The 15269-nt window shown below is 44.4% G+C and overlaps 1 protein-coding gene across 5 annotated transcripts in view; it reads right to left on the reverse strand.

Annotated features, from left to right (window-relative positions):
* Positions 1 to 15269, reverse strand: part of KPNA7 (karyopherin subunit alpha 7) — a 48988-nt gene that overhangs the window by 18121 nt on the left and 15598 nt on the right. For 3 of the 5 annotated variants that reach the window (XM_072935522.1, XM_072935518.1, XM_072935520.1), the window contains exon 3: positions 269 to 430. The gene's annotated coding sequence lies outside the window, so the exon portion shown is untranslated. Of the gene's footprint in view, positions 1 to 268; positions 516 to 15269 lie in introns of all 5 variants that reach the window. The other 2 variants (XM_072935519.1, XM_072935521.1) reach the window with 1 other exon arrangement.

Here is a 15269-nt window from a genome sequence, read left to right on the forward strand (position 1 = left end):
GTTTTGGGTGGCTGAGGGCAGAAGCTGATCAACCAGGTTCTCCCTTTTGGTTTCCTCTGAACCCCCATCCAAAAACTGCCCTCACCAGAATTGGTCTAACAGTTTTCAGGAAAAAAAAAAGATTGGAGAAAAGCTCCCTGTTCTCAGCCATAGGCAGGTTCCCAGTGGCCTGGGCCTAGTGAGGAAGGTCTAAGAGAAAGTGGGAATATTCTCCCTATTTTTTCCCAGTCAATCTCTTGTTTTCTGACTCCTCTTAGGAGCTACCCACCTGTATTTGGGATCTTCTTTCTGCTGCAGGTTCCCATTGAACTGGAAGGTATCACTGGTGTGAAGAGGACACCACCACAGGAAATTCCATGTTTTCTTCAATCTGCTTCTCAAGAATGTGGGAAACACTGCTGTCCTTTTCTTTTCCTTCTAGTTTTACCTTCTACCCAAAAGAGAAGCCAAAATGACTGATGGTTATAAAGAAGAGGGTGTGGATGACACTGACCCCATGCAGCTCCTGACTCTGCCTGAAAAAGAGAAACCTGAGGCCATGAACAAGCCCTGGAATAGATTTTTCCTTCTGGGTGAAGAGAAAAGGTTTCCTTGTTAAAAAGCAAATGGCAAAACACCGGAATATTTCAGTTCTCTGCCTTCCTTTGCCCTCTCTACAAATTAATTCCCTGCACTTTTTTTTTTGCCCATTCATAAAACAGGGGGGAATCTTGATCTGTGGCTGCAATGAATCCACATTCACACAGAGCTCTGGGGGCTCCCAGGTGGTCTGGAAACGGGAATAAATAGCTGTGGGAGGAATAATCACAGTGTTTGCAGAGAGATTCCTGAGAGAACAGTGCTATAGAGCAGCCTTGGGGATCCTCAGCCAGGTGGGATTTCCCAGCACTTTATTTCCTGCCACCTGCACAACCAAAGCATAGTAAAAAGTGTTTTATCTGGGTAAAATATTGTGAAGAGCAGGTTATTCAAATAAGAAAGGAGACATAAGCATCAATAATCAGGGAGGAAGACTCAGTCTTTTTTGTCATGATAGCAATGAGGAAAGTTGTTTGGCAACAACTAGAGAGAATTCCACCATACTGATGGCAGCTCCTCTCCTCTCCTCTCCCTCTCCCTCTCCCTCTCCCTCTCCCTCTCCCTCTCCCTCTCCCTCTCCCTCTCCCTCTCCCTCTCCCTCTCCCTCTCCCTCTCCCTCTCCCTCTCCTCTTTCCTCTTTCCTCTTTGTTCTTCTTTTTCATGTCCCCTCAGACTCTGCTGTGGGGGGTCAGTAAAACAATTCTGAATTTAAAGACACAAATAGCAGCGACATTTGGCCATGCAGCAGAAATCCTGTTATTCAAGCCTTGTGGGATTCCTTCGGTGGTTTCCTATTCCTCCTTCCAGCTTCCTCACCGCCAGACCTCTGGATTGTCAAGTCCCAGCTTGTCCCTGCACTGGTTTCCTCCTCCACAACTTCTCCCCCCAGGCTCTCCCTATCCCACACACATTCCTAGCCTGTCTTATGCTGCCCTCTATCCTTGGAATAACCTTCCTCCTACTCCAAGCAACAAACCTCATTTCTCTTTCCCATCTTTCTGCCTGCAGATCCCAGCGTTGCCCGACCATTCCCTGCGGGTGTCAATCCTGGAAAACCCCAAACTCTCTTTGCTAGAACACAGAAGTACTAAACCCCACAGTGCACTTTGCATTTGGTGTTCCTTCTTGGAGCTGGGATTAGCCAGACTGCCCCAAATCCACACGGCTGGACCCCCGTGGAGAGCCTCTGGCAGGGCTGAACCTGAATGGAATTGCTGCTCACAGCGGGAATTCAGCTTTTCGTGGGAGCTGGCTGACAGAAAATCCATTCCCCGGGTTGGTTTGGATGCTGAGGGGTCATTGTGCTCAAAGCCCAAGGCTTCTGCATTGAGCATCCTGCTGGCTTTTGCAGGAATCCCTGCAAGGTCAAGTCATCCAGATGAATCCTCTTCTGGAGACCCTTAATAATGCTAAAAATAGGAGGAAGAACAATTCCTTCCATTTGTAAATAGCAGTCCTTTACTTGTAGGTCAATGTAGATCATACAAAGATCTTCCCTCAGAAAAAAAATAAAACCAAAACTACCTTAAAATGCTTCCTCAAGCAGTAAAGTTAATTTATATTTGCTAACACTTCCCACTGAGCATTATTGGTTCCTATTTTCTTGAACTGAGTTCGTAATTTTGGTTTTGCCTTCCTATTTTTATATGTCAAATAAAAAATTAGTTTTGAACAACCCCTCAAATCAATGCTCTTTCAGCTGATCAGTGCTGCAAAGATTCAAAATGCAGATTATTTTTAATTTTACGGATTTTTTCAGATTATTTTGCAGATTTTCTGCAATTTAATTTTGGAATGCTCAATGAACATGTAAAACATTGGGAATTTCAACTGAAGCCTCACTCCTGTTTCTGTGTGCTACATACTTCTGCCATATGCTGCAGAGAAAGGAGGATTTCTTTAAGCTTTAATACAGAATCTAAGAAGAAAGACGGTTTTTTATAGATCTGATCTTTGAAAAGATTAAATTTCCTCTCACTGACTTTCAAATTTGCCCCTACAGGCAATGCTCTGTCCCTGATGAACACTCAGAACCTCTCAGCTACTTTCTGTTTTCCTACAGATATTGCAATCTTGATTAACAGACTTATCTTTTATTTTCTCATCCAAGGCAAATTTATCTGAATTGACTGTGGTGGCACAGGGAGGCTGGCTGGGGCTAACACTGGGAGTTGTAAGTAAGCAGATAATTCTCCATATTAACTTCGCTTTGGATTTTTTCTTATGTTGAATGGACCATGTTTTGATTAAATCAGACACGAGCAAATCTGAAATGAATTCTGTGAATTGGAGGGATCTGCACTGCTGTAAATGAAACCAAACCCTGTCTCTTCTTCTACAGTGAAGTTACATGTTTTAGATGATGACAATTTATTTCCTCTTTCTTTACTTGCCTGTGAGACTCTGCACACAAAAAGGACACGATGCCTCCCCCAAAGCTGTACATTTTTCACTCCATGATTATATTGCAACCATTACTAACACTCATCAGCACAACACTGTAATTGCCTTGCAACCAAGACCCTAAAAATAGCTCTGCAGGGAAGGTGCATTGTTCTGTGCTTGCACACATGCATCCACCACTAAATTGAGAGCCACAAATCTCAGCTCTCAAGGTGAAAAGACCCCATCACGTTTCCTGACTAAAGCCCTTCAGCACACAGAAAAAGGAGAGAGGAAACATATGGACCAGCCATTCTTTAATGTGGGATTGTCTGCATCCCTCTGATTTTCAACTCATCCCAGATTTGCATCACACCCAGCAACCATATGTTGGATTTGCCTTTGTGGACAGGTGAAGGCCAAGGCAAGCTGAGGTTGTTTCCTGGCACCTTTCAGCCTCCTCCTGCCTGGCATTGCCACACCTTTGCTGGGCAGGTCCAAGGTCCTCCTGCACCTTGGTTGGAGCTCTGTGGGCAGAAGGGATTGTGAGTCCTCCCCAGAGTCACTAGGACTAACCAAAATTGGCAATAAAGGCGATCTGAGTCAATCTAAACTAGCCTGAAGAACTGCAGCTCAAAGCAGACTTACATGGAGAGAAGACTCCAGCTGAGAGGGAAGGATGAAAATGCCAAGGCAGGACCTCCTGGTGATTTGGTAAACCTTTGGGGATTTTGGAGTGAATTGGTGCAGTGAGGGTTAGAGACCAAAAGCCAAACTGTGTTAGAGCCTGGCAGAAAGCATGGACAGAATGATTTTAGGGTGAAAACCACTTTCTCCAGAACTCTTCACTGAAACAAAGGGCAGTGTAAAGACTCAATGAACAGGACAACCTCACAAACCATTCACTGGCAATTCAGGGGATGCTCAGAAGCAGGATGAGTTATTCTGGAAAGCTGCTCCTGAACCCAATAATGACATAACTGGAAAAACAATAGCATTTTCTGCCTCTCTTTCACTTGCTGCTAAAATATCTGTACTAAATCTTGTGTTACTGGGAACATTGTAAAGATTAAAGGTGTGTTCTGGGAGCATCACTGAAGGATACTGTGGTTTTTGCTGCATTCACAGGACTTACAAAGGATATTGGTGAAATACTGCTTTCACTGGTATCCAAAGCAAAATGGTCACTGACAATAGGGTTGTGACTTTTAATCTCTGGCTGCTGGATACATCTGGATATGTTTCCCTTCTGTGCTCCATGTCTGGAGATGGCATATGTCATTTCTCAGGAATGAGCCAAGAGATATTATAATTTCTTCCTTGAACTTACTGGTACAGCACTTTGTGTGTATTATTCACTGCCTTTAATGCTCACATCCCTGCTCAATCCTCTGTTTCTAGGATAAAAAACCTACTCACCAGAACTGTGCTTGGTCAGAGATTGAAATAGGTTCTCTGCAGTGGGGGGTTGTTACTAATTATCCAGGAAGAAGAGGATTGCATGTGACTTTTCCTTAGGCAGGCCAGAGTGAGAAAGGAAAGCTGTCTTCCCTTATCTTGATCAATGCATGGCGAGGTCCCCCTTGATCTGGCAGGGCTGCCATGAAGGTAAAAATGATCATTTTCAAACTGAAGTGTTGAGCTGCTTCACGCTAATTGCTTGAATCTCCTCAGGACAGGGAACACAGCAAGGACAAGCTTTTCAATATTTTTGAAAAGGTTTGGGTGTTCAATCCCACTTACTGCAACATGGCTGCTATGTCAAAATCTCCTGGGCAGCCTGAGCAACTAATCCAACTAAGGTGGTTTTTTTTTTGGTTTTTTGGTTTTGGTTTTGGTTTTTTTTTTTTTTGTTTTTTTTTTTTTTTTGTTTTTTTTTTTTTGTGAAACACTCAAAACATGCTCAGGAATTGAAACCTAGAAGACCATTCAGTCTCCAGTCCAAAACCTGCTTGTTATGCCTTGTTTGGACTGATGGCAATTTTGTAATTACCTTGGTCTGCCTTGTGCTGCAGAAACTTCTGTTTGTGCTCAATCCTAATTTTTAGTGTTACATCAAGGTGTGATTACAGCAAAAAAAACACAGATGGTGGGGAAGAGCCACTTCTCACTGGAAGCCTAGAGAAACATTGGTGAAAGTGGAAATACAGCAAACAGGATGCAGCCCCCCTGGCCTGAGCTTCCTGTAGGGATAAAATTCAGCTTTTTCAACCTGAGGGTAAATAAGCAACTGAGGAGCAGCGGGAACAGCCTGAAGATTTGTTAAATTGTCTGTGAGCTGAAGCCTGAAGATAAAATATCTGCTCCAGAGCAAACAAGCGTGATGTAGGAGTGTCTGGTTAACATTCAGTGGCCTGGGGTTTGCAGGACTTCAGATGAGCTGAGGGTTTGTTTGAAGCCTGAAAAATGACAGATCTAAAAGCTGTGGCAGAGACCACAGGTTAAAACCTGCTCATTTTGCATACATGTGTAATCTCAAGGAGCAGCTTTTGTGAGGAGAAGACTTGACCCTTTGTCTGGTTTTGACACATATTTTCCTTTTTAATATCATTTTGAAGAGTATCTGTTGCTGAGCAGAGCTTATTGAGAATATCTGCTGGCTTCTGAGACTATTATTATAAGCAGGACTTGAGCTACAGAGAGATCAAACAGTCTCCAGCTGCTGAACTTCCAGTGCCCTTTCCAGCAGCTGTTGGTATTTTACAGCTCCCAGGATTTATACATTGCAAACAAGCCTTTTGTACAAAGCAGATATGATTTTCATAGGCCACAAAGATAGGCAGTCCCAAATCATGGCTCAAAGTAACACACTGCAAGATCCTCTGGTGTGTTTGGAGCTGTGCACTCTCCCTGCTCTGGGCAGGATGGGAGAGCAAAGCACAGTGCTGATCTGATGGGACCTGGCTGCTCAAATCTCAGTGGGATGGAAAATTATTTTAGATGTTTGACACCATGGCCTGGCTTCCAGCTTATGGTGCAGATTAAGAATTCCCTTGTGGGGTTCTGTGTCCCTTCTGTCCTTTGATGTCCTGGGCTCTGGTCCAGAAGAAGAGACTTCTGACTTGGGATGTCACAGAGAAATTCAAGCAGAAGCCAAGGAGGAGCAGGCAGAGGTGGACAACATGGACCTGGCCTGAGATCTCACACTTGGTGACACAAACGAGGATAAAGCCAGTGTACTACGAGCTCAGCCAGTTCACTGAGATTGGAAAAGCTTCTAAAACCAGGCTTTTGTTTCTGGGGAATATAGAATGACCTTAAACAACACACTGATTTATTTTTTTTAAATGAACAGATGTGCTGTTGAGAGTCAGAGCTGGCATCCACAGCTGCCACAGGGCAGCAGGCCTGGCAGATGGCTGAGCTGTCAGCTAAGGACTTGATCCTGCTTTGTCCAACATCCCTGCCTCGCTGGTGAGTTTGGAGCCATGGTGGAGCACAGGCACAGACCCTCCAGAGCTTACAGGAGCCCAGGGGCAGCAGCACCTTGTTTGAGGTATTATTGCTGTGCTCCAGCCAGCCAGCCCTGTGTGTGTGTGAGAAGGGATGGAGCTGAGAGCTTCCCTTCTATCCTTCCCAGTTTGTTCCCAGCAGGGCTCATATGCAACTATTTTACTGAGTATGCAGCAAGGGAATGGGGACAACGAGGGATTTCCTCCCTGTTATTTGGATTAACATGTTCACCTTCCCTCCAACAGCAGCTGACAAAGTGACTCAGCTGCAGTTTGGAGAGTTCCAGTGGGGTCACCACCAGGCCCAGGGGAAAAGCAGGGAACAAGTAGAGTGGAAGAGCATCCTCTCAGCATCATAGTGCCAGAAGAGAGGGTTTGGCCAGCAGGTCACTGATGGCCATCGAAGGCCAAATCACCCAACCTCCTCCAGCCCAAGGGAGGAGAAGGGAGACATCAGCACAACCAGTGCAGAGCAGTTCTGTTTCTGCCATGCCCCTTCTCTAACCCTGTGTAAGCTGGAACATGCTCTTAGCAAAGTCAGAGATGAGCCCAAGCCCTCTGCATTAATAGATCACCCCAAACTTCCATTGGTTTTTCACATACAGAGACACTGGGAAAAGCACAAGCTTGAACCAAATTAATGTGTGCCTGCTGCCATAAAGGCAGAGGTGGCTCTGCCATACAGAAATGAGCATCTCAGAAATCCTTTCCAGTGACAATTAATTGAAAACACTGATTATGCAAATGTCTGACCTGTGATGCCACAGTTGGGCATTTTAATGCACAAAGAACAGCAAGGCTGTTCCACAACTCCCCACCAGGTTGCCACTGGCTTTGATTAAAAATATAATCCTTACAGAAATTCTGAAAAGGAACAAAACCCAAAAAATTCGTGGCTTGTTTCTAGTAACACAGAGCTATAGGAAAGCTACCTAAAAGGCACATCAACCGAAGATTAAATCAAGATTTGCTTCCCTTGCTTGCATATTGCTGAAGAGCCAGAGCCCTGCAGCTCACTGCAGCCTGTCTTGCCTTTCCTGGTGGCTGTGCCTCGCCTCTCTGCTGTGCTGTCACACAGCCATGCTAATGCTTAGCAGCAGGAACAGTATTTAAGCATATTATCAAACTCCACCAGTTATTCATATACTCCACTGCACAGACACACTGACAGAACATGATCAGAGCATGAATCACAGGCCCTTTGGTCTATCTTTTTTACACTCAGCAACTATTTCCTTTCTTTGCTACCAAGAAGGTTTTTGAAAGTGACATTTGACTGTGCCAAAATATGTTCTGATTGTGCTTGGTTATAGCAGCCTGTAAGCCACATTGTCCTCTCTGTCAGTGTATCAAAGTATGAGCCCAAAAGGTAAAAATATAATCTCTCCACGACATGCTTTCCTTTGGCAGTGCTGCAGAATCATTCATTCAGGGCAAATGGGTTTTCCATGGAAAGGACCCCCTGTGAGGACTGAGACTCTAAGGATTGCTTTAATGCTATTCCCATGCCAGCATTAACTCATTTCCTTTCCCTGTACCCACAGGGAGGATTTCTGCCTCTCTCTGCACAGGTTAACAATCATAAATTTGCTTTCTCATGCACTACCAGGCTGTTCTCCTGCTGTATCTGAACTGGTCGTGCCTTTCCTCTCCTGCTCCTTTCCAGATGTGACACAGCATCACAGGGTGGTAACACAAGGATCCCACCAAGCAGTGGTGGATTTGCTTCAGAAATCCAGAGTGTCCTGCTCTGGATCCTCCTTAAAGCAGAGGAGGCTGCAGGTAGAGTGAACATCAGGGTCCAATCAATTCTGCCAGTTCGATGTGTCAGCATGCAAATGTCACCGGTTCTGGTGCCCAGCGCTTCCCCATCGTTCTTTTGTGGAAAGGACAAAGCCTGTTACTGCAACACTCCATCCAGGTAACAGCCTGTGGCTGCCCATGTCCTTCTCTTCTGTGCTGAAAGACAATCTTGGTCTGACCTTGAAATTTCTGCCCCTCCAGCCCGAGAGGCAGACGGTGCGCGCCGCACTCGTACGCTCCGGGAAGGCACCACGAGCGCTGCTCCAGAAACATTCCTGCACATATGGAAGCGTGAGCACAGCCCTGGATTAATGACAGGCTACATAATCTCCCCCTGGCAGTCAGTGGCCTTCTGCTGCCCAGACAAATGTCAGGTTTCGATCAACCAGAAAAACCCGCTGCCTACCAGGACTGCCATCAGCTCAGCCCAGCACTCTGCTGTTGAGAGGTGAATGGGAGAGATGGGGAAGCTGCTTTTCAGATTTTGAGCTATCAAATGGACAGGGCTGCATCTTACATCTGCTCCCTGCTTGTGAAATTCCATTTTGGGCTTTGCTAAACTGATAAAACAGCATCAGCACAAAAGAGGAGACTGACTCTTGAGATGCAGTCCAGCACCTGGAGGATGTGATGTTTCCTTCTGAGGCTGCTCTCACAGCACTTCCAGTAACTCTCAGGAGTGCCAGAAACAGGACAGGAAAACTCCAAAGAATCCTGTTAGTATTTTGCCTTGAAAGTCACAAATGAAGATGGAAAATAGATTACAGGGGGAGGCTTGTGTTACTTTTCTGTGTATCCAAAGCTAATGCCAGTTGATATGGGGCTATGATTCCAGGTGGGAAATGCAAATGACTTTATAAAACAGAAGGTTTTCTCTCTCAAGCCTTGGTAACTCCTGTTAGTTCTTTCACTCCACTCCTCTTTGTCTCATTCCAGGAGCAGCTGGACTAACTGAGGGCTGCTTTGCGCAGCACATCCCTGCATTTCACCCATTGCATTGCTCCAAATGGATTCAAACAGTCTGCACAGCAACCCTCAGGCAAAGCACACAGTGTCTCCTGCACAAGCTGGGGCTGGCTGAGGAGATCCCCATGCAGGAATGAAAGAGTTTGGTCATCCCTTCCCAGGCTGCCTTGTGCCCAGGGGAATGGCAGGCTGAGAGACACTTCCAAGAGCCAGGGCCAGAGACAGGATGTCTAATAAACCTCTCATTTTGTGAGAGAAGCACAAAGTATTAGGAAATACATGACCAGGAAGTAGACAAATTGGCACCATTTTTTATTGGCCTGTATTGCCTCCTGTGACCCTTTTTTTTTTTTTTTCAGGATAACCACAGAGGGGGAAGAGCAACATGAGTTTTCACCCATGACATATATAACAAAGTGAAAGGGCAAGTAATGGAAAGCAGTGTACAGCAAATAAATGTGCTATGAATAGGCAGTTACTTGTGCTGTTTGAATTCCAACACCATTACTGAATGCACATCCTCCACTTGCAGATGTCAGAGATCTGCATCCTGTGCAGGGATCCTGTCCCTGATGGGAAATCACAGAGGGAGTGGCTAGAAATGGCTGCTTCCATTGCTTCTGCTTCTTCCAAGAGCTTTCACAGGTAGGAATATCCACAGGCTTCCTTATAGCAATATTTCAGTGCTTGTGGGGCTGGGAAGATACACCAGAGAAGATCTTAGGCAGTGATGAGGATTCTGCACTGCTGCTGAGTTTGTCTATCATTATACCTGTATTTCCATGTTTGATACCAAAACCTGAATCCCAGCTTGATCTCTCCAGGGTTTGTGGACAATAAAGAAGGTACCAGAGTATCTGCTTGGCTCTCCTGCCCTGGGGGAAAAGGAGTGCAGATTGGATATAAAAGGGCACCATTTACTCCAACCAAACTGGGCTGACTAAACTGATGGCAGTTATGACTCAGGATGCCTTTGGTCTAGATAGAGCTGCAGAGGTTGAGTTTCTACAGCAACCCACTTCCTCACGCATATAATATTCTCTCTTACACATGCTCCTGCAACTGACTTTTAATCAGACAGTTCAGTTAATAAAATACAAATGAAATGCACCTTCAGCTATGCGATAAATCTCACTCGCTTTTACTATTCCTTAGTCAGGCAAAAATCCTACTAACTGATCATTTATCCAATTTAAGACTGGAAAGTAAAATGTAGAGAGATTGTTGTAGTCATCTAATATTAGCAGCATGCATCATTAATTTTGCACATATGTTTTTGTCATAACATAATGAAAGTAGCTATTGTAACAGCCACGCAGAAGGGAGCATTCTGTTCTTTCCAAGAACCTAAAATCTGCATTTCCCAACTTTTATAATAATTACACAATAGTCATCTCTCATCCAACCTACTCTATCCTTAGGTTTCAACTTATGGATGGAGATCACTGCCTCAATATTACTTTAAAGCCAATAGCTGCAAGATTACTACTATTATTTTTCATTACTACTAAAACTATTTAGTGCATTTCCTGTCACAGGGTGGCACAAGGTCCATCAAGGTATTTTGGTTTTATCAAGGACAAAACTTTAACCCCTTCAGTTGTTTCTAAGCACCACATATTTTTTTGCCACAGGCTTGGCCTGATGGCAATTCAGAGGAATGGCCACAACTTTCTGCAGCTGCTTTTCCAGGAGAAATTAAACATTACGAGGAAAATAAACCGAGGTTGTCCTGTTCTGCAGAATTAAACAGTGACAATTACAGGCACTGAGAACCTTGGGATGTCTGGGCAGGAAAGATAAGGGCTGGGAGAAAAAATAACAGTCGTGTTCAGTTAGAGACACTGAGAAAGTCAGTGACTTTCTTGTTAATTATTGATAGGGCAAGGGGCCTGAATAATTTCTTTCCAAATCAATGCCAGAAAAGTTAGTAAATGGAGAAAATCCTGAAATCTGAGTCTATGCCTGCTGCCTCTAGGGAGTGGAGAATGCCTTCAAAATTCAAGGCCTGGATTTCCCACGTCTCAGAGAAAGAGGGGTGAGGATATGAGCATGGGAATACAAGATTTCACTATTTGTAAACATTTAAAAGCTGAAACAAAGATGGTTTGGTTCACTTCTCTTAAGCAGGACCACACAGCCATCACAAAGGGGCAGTTCCAGCTCAGAGTCTCTTCACTTAGGCCCAGGATGGACAAATCAGTTGAGCTTCTGGTAAGAGGGGATAGAAAGTGCTGATCACGATATACAAGTTTAAGTGAAGCAAAAAAAATTAACCCAAATTTTCCACATATAATTGAACCAAAATCTGCCTTTTTATCTGGGTACACACCTTCCCAGCTCCAGTGTGAGCCAAATGAGGCTAAGCTTTCAAAGGGTTCTGGTCCCATTTGGACTGGTGTGAATCTATATCATGATAAGAATCATTCTGCATTTATATCAGTTCAGAATTTGGCATACAGTCCTGACTTCTGTGCTGGCACACAGATCTGCTCCTGTGCTCCATAACAACCTTTTCTAGGAGCTGTATTAGTCACACCAGAGATATGAAACTGCGCTGAACAGGCATTTCAGGAAACACCAGGCCTCCCTCTGGTATGCAAAACCCTCTAGGATCTGATAATAAAATGACCACCTCAGGGCTTTCAGGAACCATTAGAACAGAAATGGCTTGTTTTGGGAGCCTCACTGCTTGAACTCCATAATTCCAGGTGAAGCTGCTGCTGGAATTGGCCCAGCAGGAGGAGGAAATGTAACTGAAGGGATGGGAGGTGAGAAGAATCATGTCAAAGACTTGGGAGCTCAGAGAAGACACGAAAAAGCCGAGGAGCTGACAAGCCACCCTCAGCCAGGAGAAGAATGACCTCCCCATCATCTGCAGGCTGTAATCCACAGGGAATGGTTAAAGGCTCAGGATTCATCGAGGCAGGGCATCAGCTCCCTCAGGTGACTCATAAGAGGCTCCTTTTCAGAATGTGGAATGAATAAAGAGCACATGGGGATGATGCATGAGCTTCACAGGCAGCCTGCCTGTAACTCAAATAAAGTCCTTAGATAACAAAAGACTGAAAAGCCTCCTGGCTAAAGCAAAGGAACTGCTGTCACAAGTCCCAACTACTGATATTCAGTATGAGCCACAGCAAGTTGGGGTGGCATCTTTTTAAAGTGCAAACTCTTCTTTAGGAACCTGTGTGTGTACAAACAGTTTTTGATGCTTAACTTCAAGAAGCTATGGCCTGAGTTACAGAGATCAACTGTAACACAGGCATGTTAAAAGAATCTTATTAGCAGGATGAACACCGGATTCCAACCCCTTCATTAGGAACAAGGGAACTTGTTGGATGCTGAGGAATGCCTGGCCCAAAGGATGAAATGAAAGATGGGTCTCCTGAGGCAGCTCCTGGATGTGAAGGAGCTGACAGGAGGGCCAGCAAGTGGATACTGGAGGATTAGCTCAGACATTTGAAATGGCACTTGGAAGGACTAGAAAATACCCTGGCTAAAACCAAGAAGGAGAAGTGGGTATGAAGTATAACAATTTTTTTTTTCTGCCTTATTCTTCAGGGAAATGAACCCAGCCAACCATTACAGCTCTTCCACTCAGAGCACCTTTTGGGATGCTCAGATTTACTCAGCTCATCTCCCCCACGGTTTCTTATATTGTCTTCTAGCATCTCATACAACCTGGGATGGATTTAATTATTCACTTCACCCTCCCACCTGATAGCAATAGTCATTTCACAGGAATTTTTAGGGATCTCTCTACATAAAGACATTGTATTTCCTTGACATTCTTTATTAATTAGACCCACTTTTACATAATGATGCTGGTAGGCCTCTGCTTATAACATGTCTCCCTCTGCAGTCATGAAACTCCTTTCCATCCAGCCTTGGGGAATGCTTCTCCCTCTCCTGCACCTGAGTTGTTTTTTATTTAATGTAATTGGAGAAGTTTTAAATCTGCACCACAGCAGCCATGTGGCTGTCTGCTGCTTCTTCTGAAGTCAGTGTTAACTTCCACAGGATGTTAAACTCACAGATGCCTCATATGCCTCAGAATTTATTAACTGAAGCTCAGATTCCTTCTAAAGAAGCAGAAGTTTCCAGTGACATTTTGTCCTGCTGCTGCTAACGGCTTGTGTGATCCACAAAAACCTTTTCGTGTCTGCAGGCATTAGACCACGGGGTTCAAACTTAGATCTCTCTGCTCAGAATGACTCAGTCACTAAATGCCAAAAGGAGAAGAGGGCTTTGGAGGGAGTTCACCAAGCAGAAATAACCGTTTCATTTTTCTTTATTCTCTCCAATTCTCATTTTCCCGGTCTGGGGAAAGGAAAAAAACCTCCATTGTCTACTTGGTTCAATGCTGTGAGACTTCAGCATGCTGCACAAACAGGAAGGGGCCGTGTTTTTCTAGGTATTAACTCATGGCACACAGTGAAGTGTTGCCAGCTTGTGCCACTGCCCAAAAGAGCAGTGTGAATTCTGAGGTCGAGCAGGATGCTTTGGGAAGAGTCACTGCTGGACCGAGCTCCTGTGGCCCCATTGAAAACCACACATGGAGCTCGGGCTGCTCTCTGGAAGCACCTCAGATGAATTCTTTGGGTTTTCAGTCTGTTGCCAGGGCAGGATTTAGCTTCTCACTCAATTCAGTGCACTAGTCTTGGCCTCTCCCTTCTTGGAAAACTGCAAGGTGAGGAGAATAAGGTGAGGAGCACAAGGTGAACCACCTGCCCATGAACAGCAGCCAACCTGCCACTCGGATACCTGAGGTGCACTTGTCACGGTCTCTATTTTAGATGACCTTCTTTGCTTTGGTTTCAACATCTTGGGCCCTTCTGATAAACATCATCTATGTGTTTGCTGTGGCTGCCCCATCCCTGGAATGTTCAAGGCCAGTTTGGATGGAGCTTGGAGCAACCTGGGATAGTGGTAGATGTCCCTGCCCATGGCAGGGGGGTGGAATGGGATAGTCTTTAAGTCCCTTCCAACCCAATCATTCCATGATCCTATGATTTTTATGCTTGTTACAAAGTCTTTTTTCACATTTATTCTCCTTTTTCCAACTAGCTGGAGGACAACTTTGAAGAAGAAAAGAAAATCCATGGCAAGATGAAAAAGGCTCATCCTAAAGCAGAGCGTGACCTCAAAATGACAACTGCCAACCTCAAGGAGATGAAATGAGCAAAACTTGAAAGATGTTCTAAGGAATTTTCATGGCTTAACGTGTCAGTTAGAGTGGAATTTCCCAGAGTACAAAATCCTACTGGGTGCAGCTGTGCTACGTCACACCTGTGACAGCATCAGCTACAGCTGAAAAGTCCCTTGACCATAAATTCACTGGGAAAATCCACAGTCATCCCAGATCTCTTCAGCATTAACCCAATGACAAGCACAAGCACAGTTCAGAAATGCAAGATTTTGTTTCCTAAGTTTTTCTCTGACTCATTGTCTGATATTTGTAATTCATCTTCCACACTCACCCACATATAAAGTGTGTATAATCACTGGGAAGTTATGAGGCTTAAATGATTCATGTTTATGTAAGGCCTTCTGATCCTCAGACAAAAACTGTTTTAGAATTGCAAAATATTATCACAAATTAGAACTTTATTTTAGTGTCACTATTGACTACTTCAGTGAATGGTCTGCCAGGACTGCTCTGAGAAACCTCCCCTTAGAAATTAACTTCCTGGAATACAAATATCCAACTCTGTATTATCCAAACCACTAATTTACCTAGTTAATGAGCTAAGTAGCAAAGGCAATATGTACAATCATTAATACATACTGCAAGCTTTGCTAATTCAAATTCTCCACAGGGAATACTAGATCCTTGTGCTTCAGAGCAAGGACACTGGGACACTTAAGTGACAGAAATAAAATTAAATGTTTTAGTCTTTCAGAGCTGCAAACAGGCTCAGCTTCCCAGGCTGCTTGAGCCTTTCTGTGCAGACCAGTTAATGATGGGGTAAGAGGAGCTTCCACAAAGGAAAAAGGGACTTAAGTGCCCTGCCAGTCCCATTAAGGAAATAGACACTTCACTACAGAGCAGAAAGACTAATTTGGCTTAATTCATTTGCTGTA

The sequence above is a fragment of the Taeniopygia guttata genome, chromosome 14, assembly GCF_048771995.1.
Source record: "Taeniopygia guttata chromosome 14, bTaeGut7.mat, whole genome shotgun sequence".
Taxonomy (NCBI): domain Eukaryota; kingdom Metazoa; phylum Chordata; class Aves; order Passeriformes; family Estrildidae; genus Taeniopygia; species Taeniopygia guttata.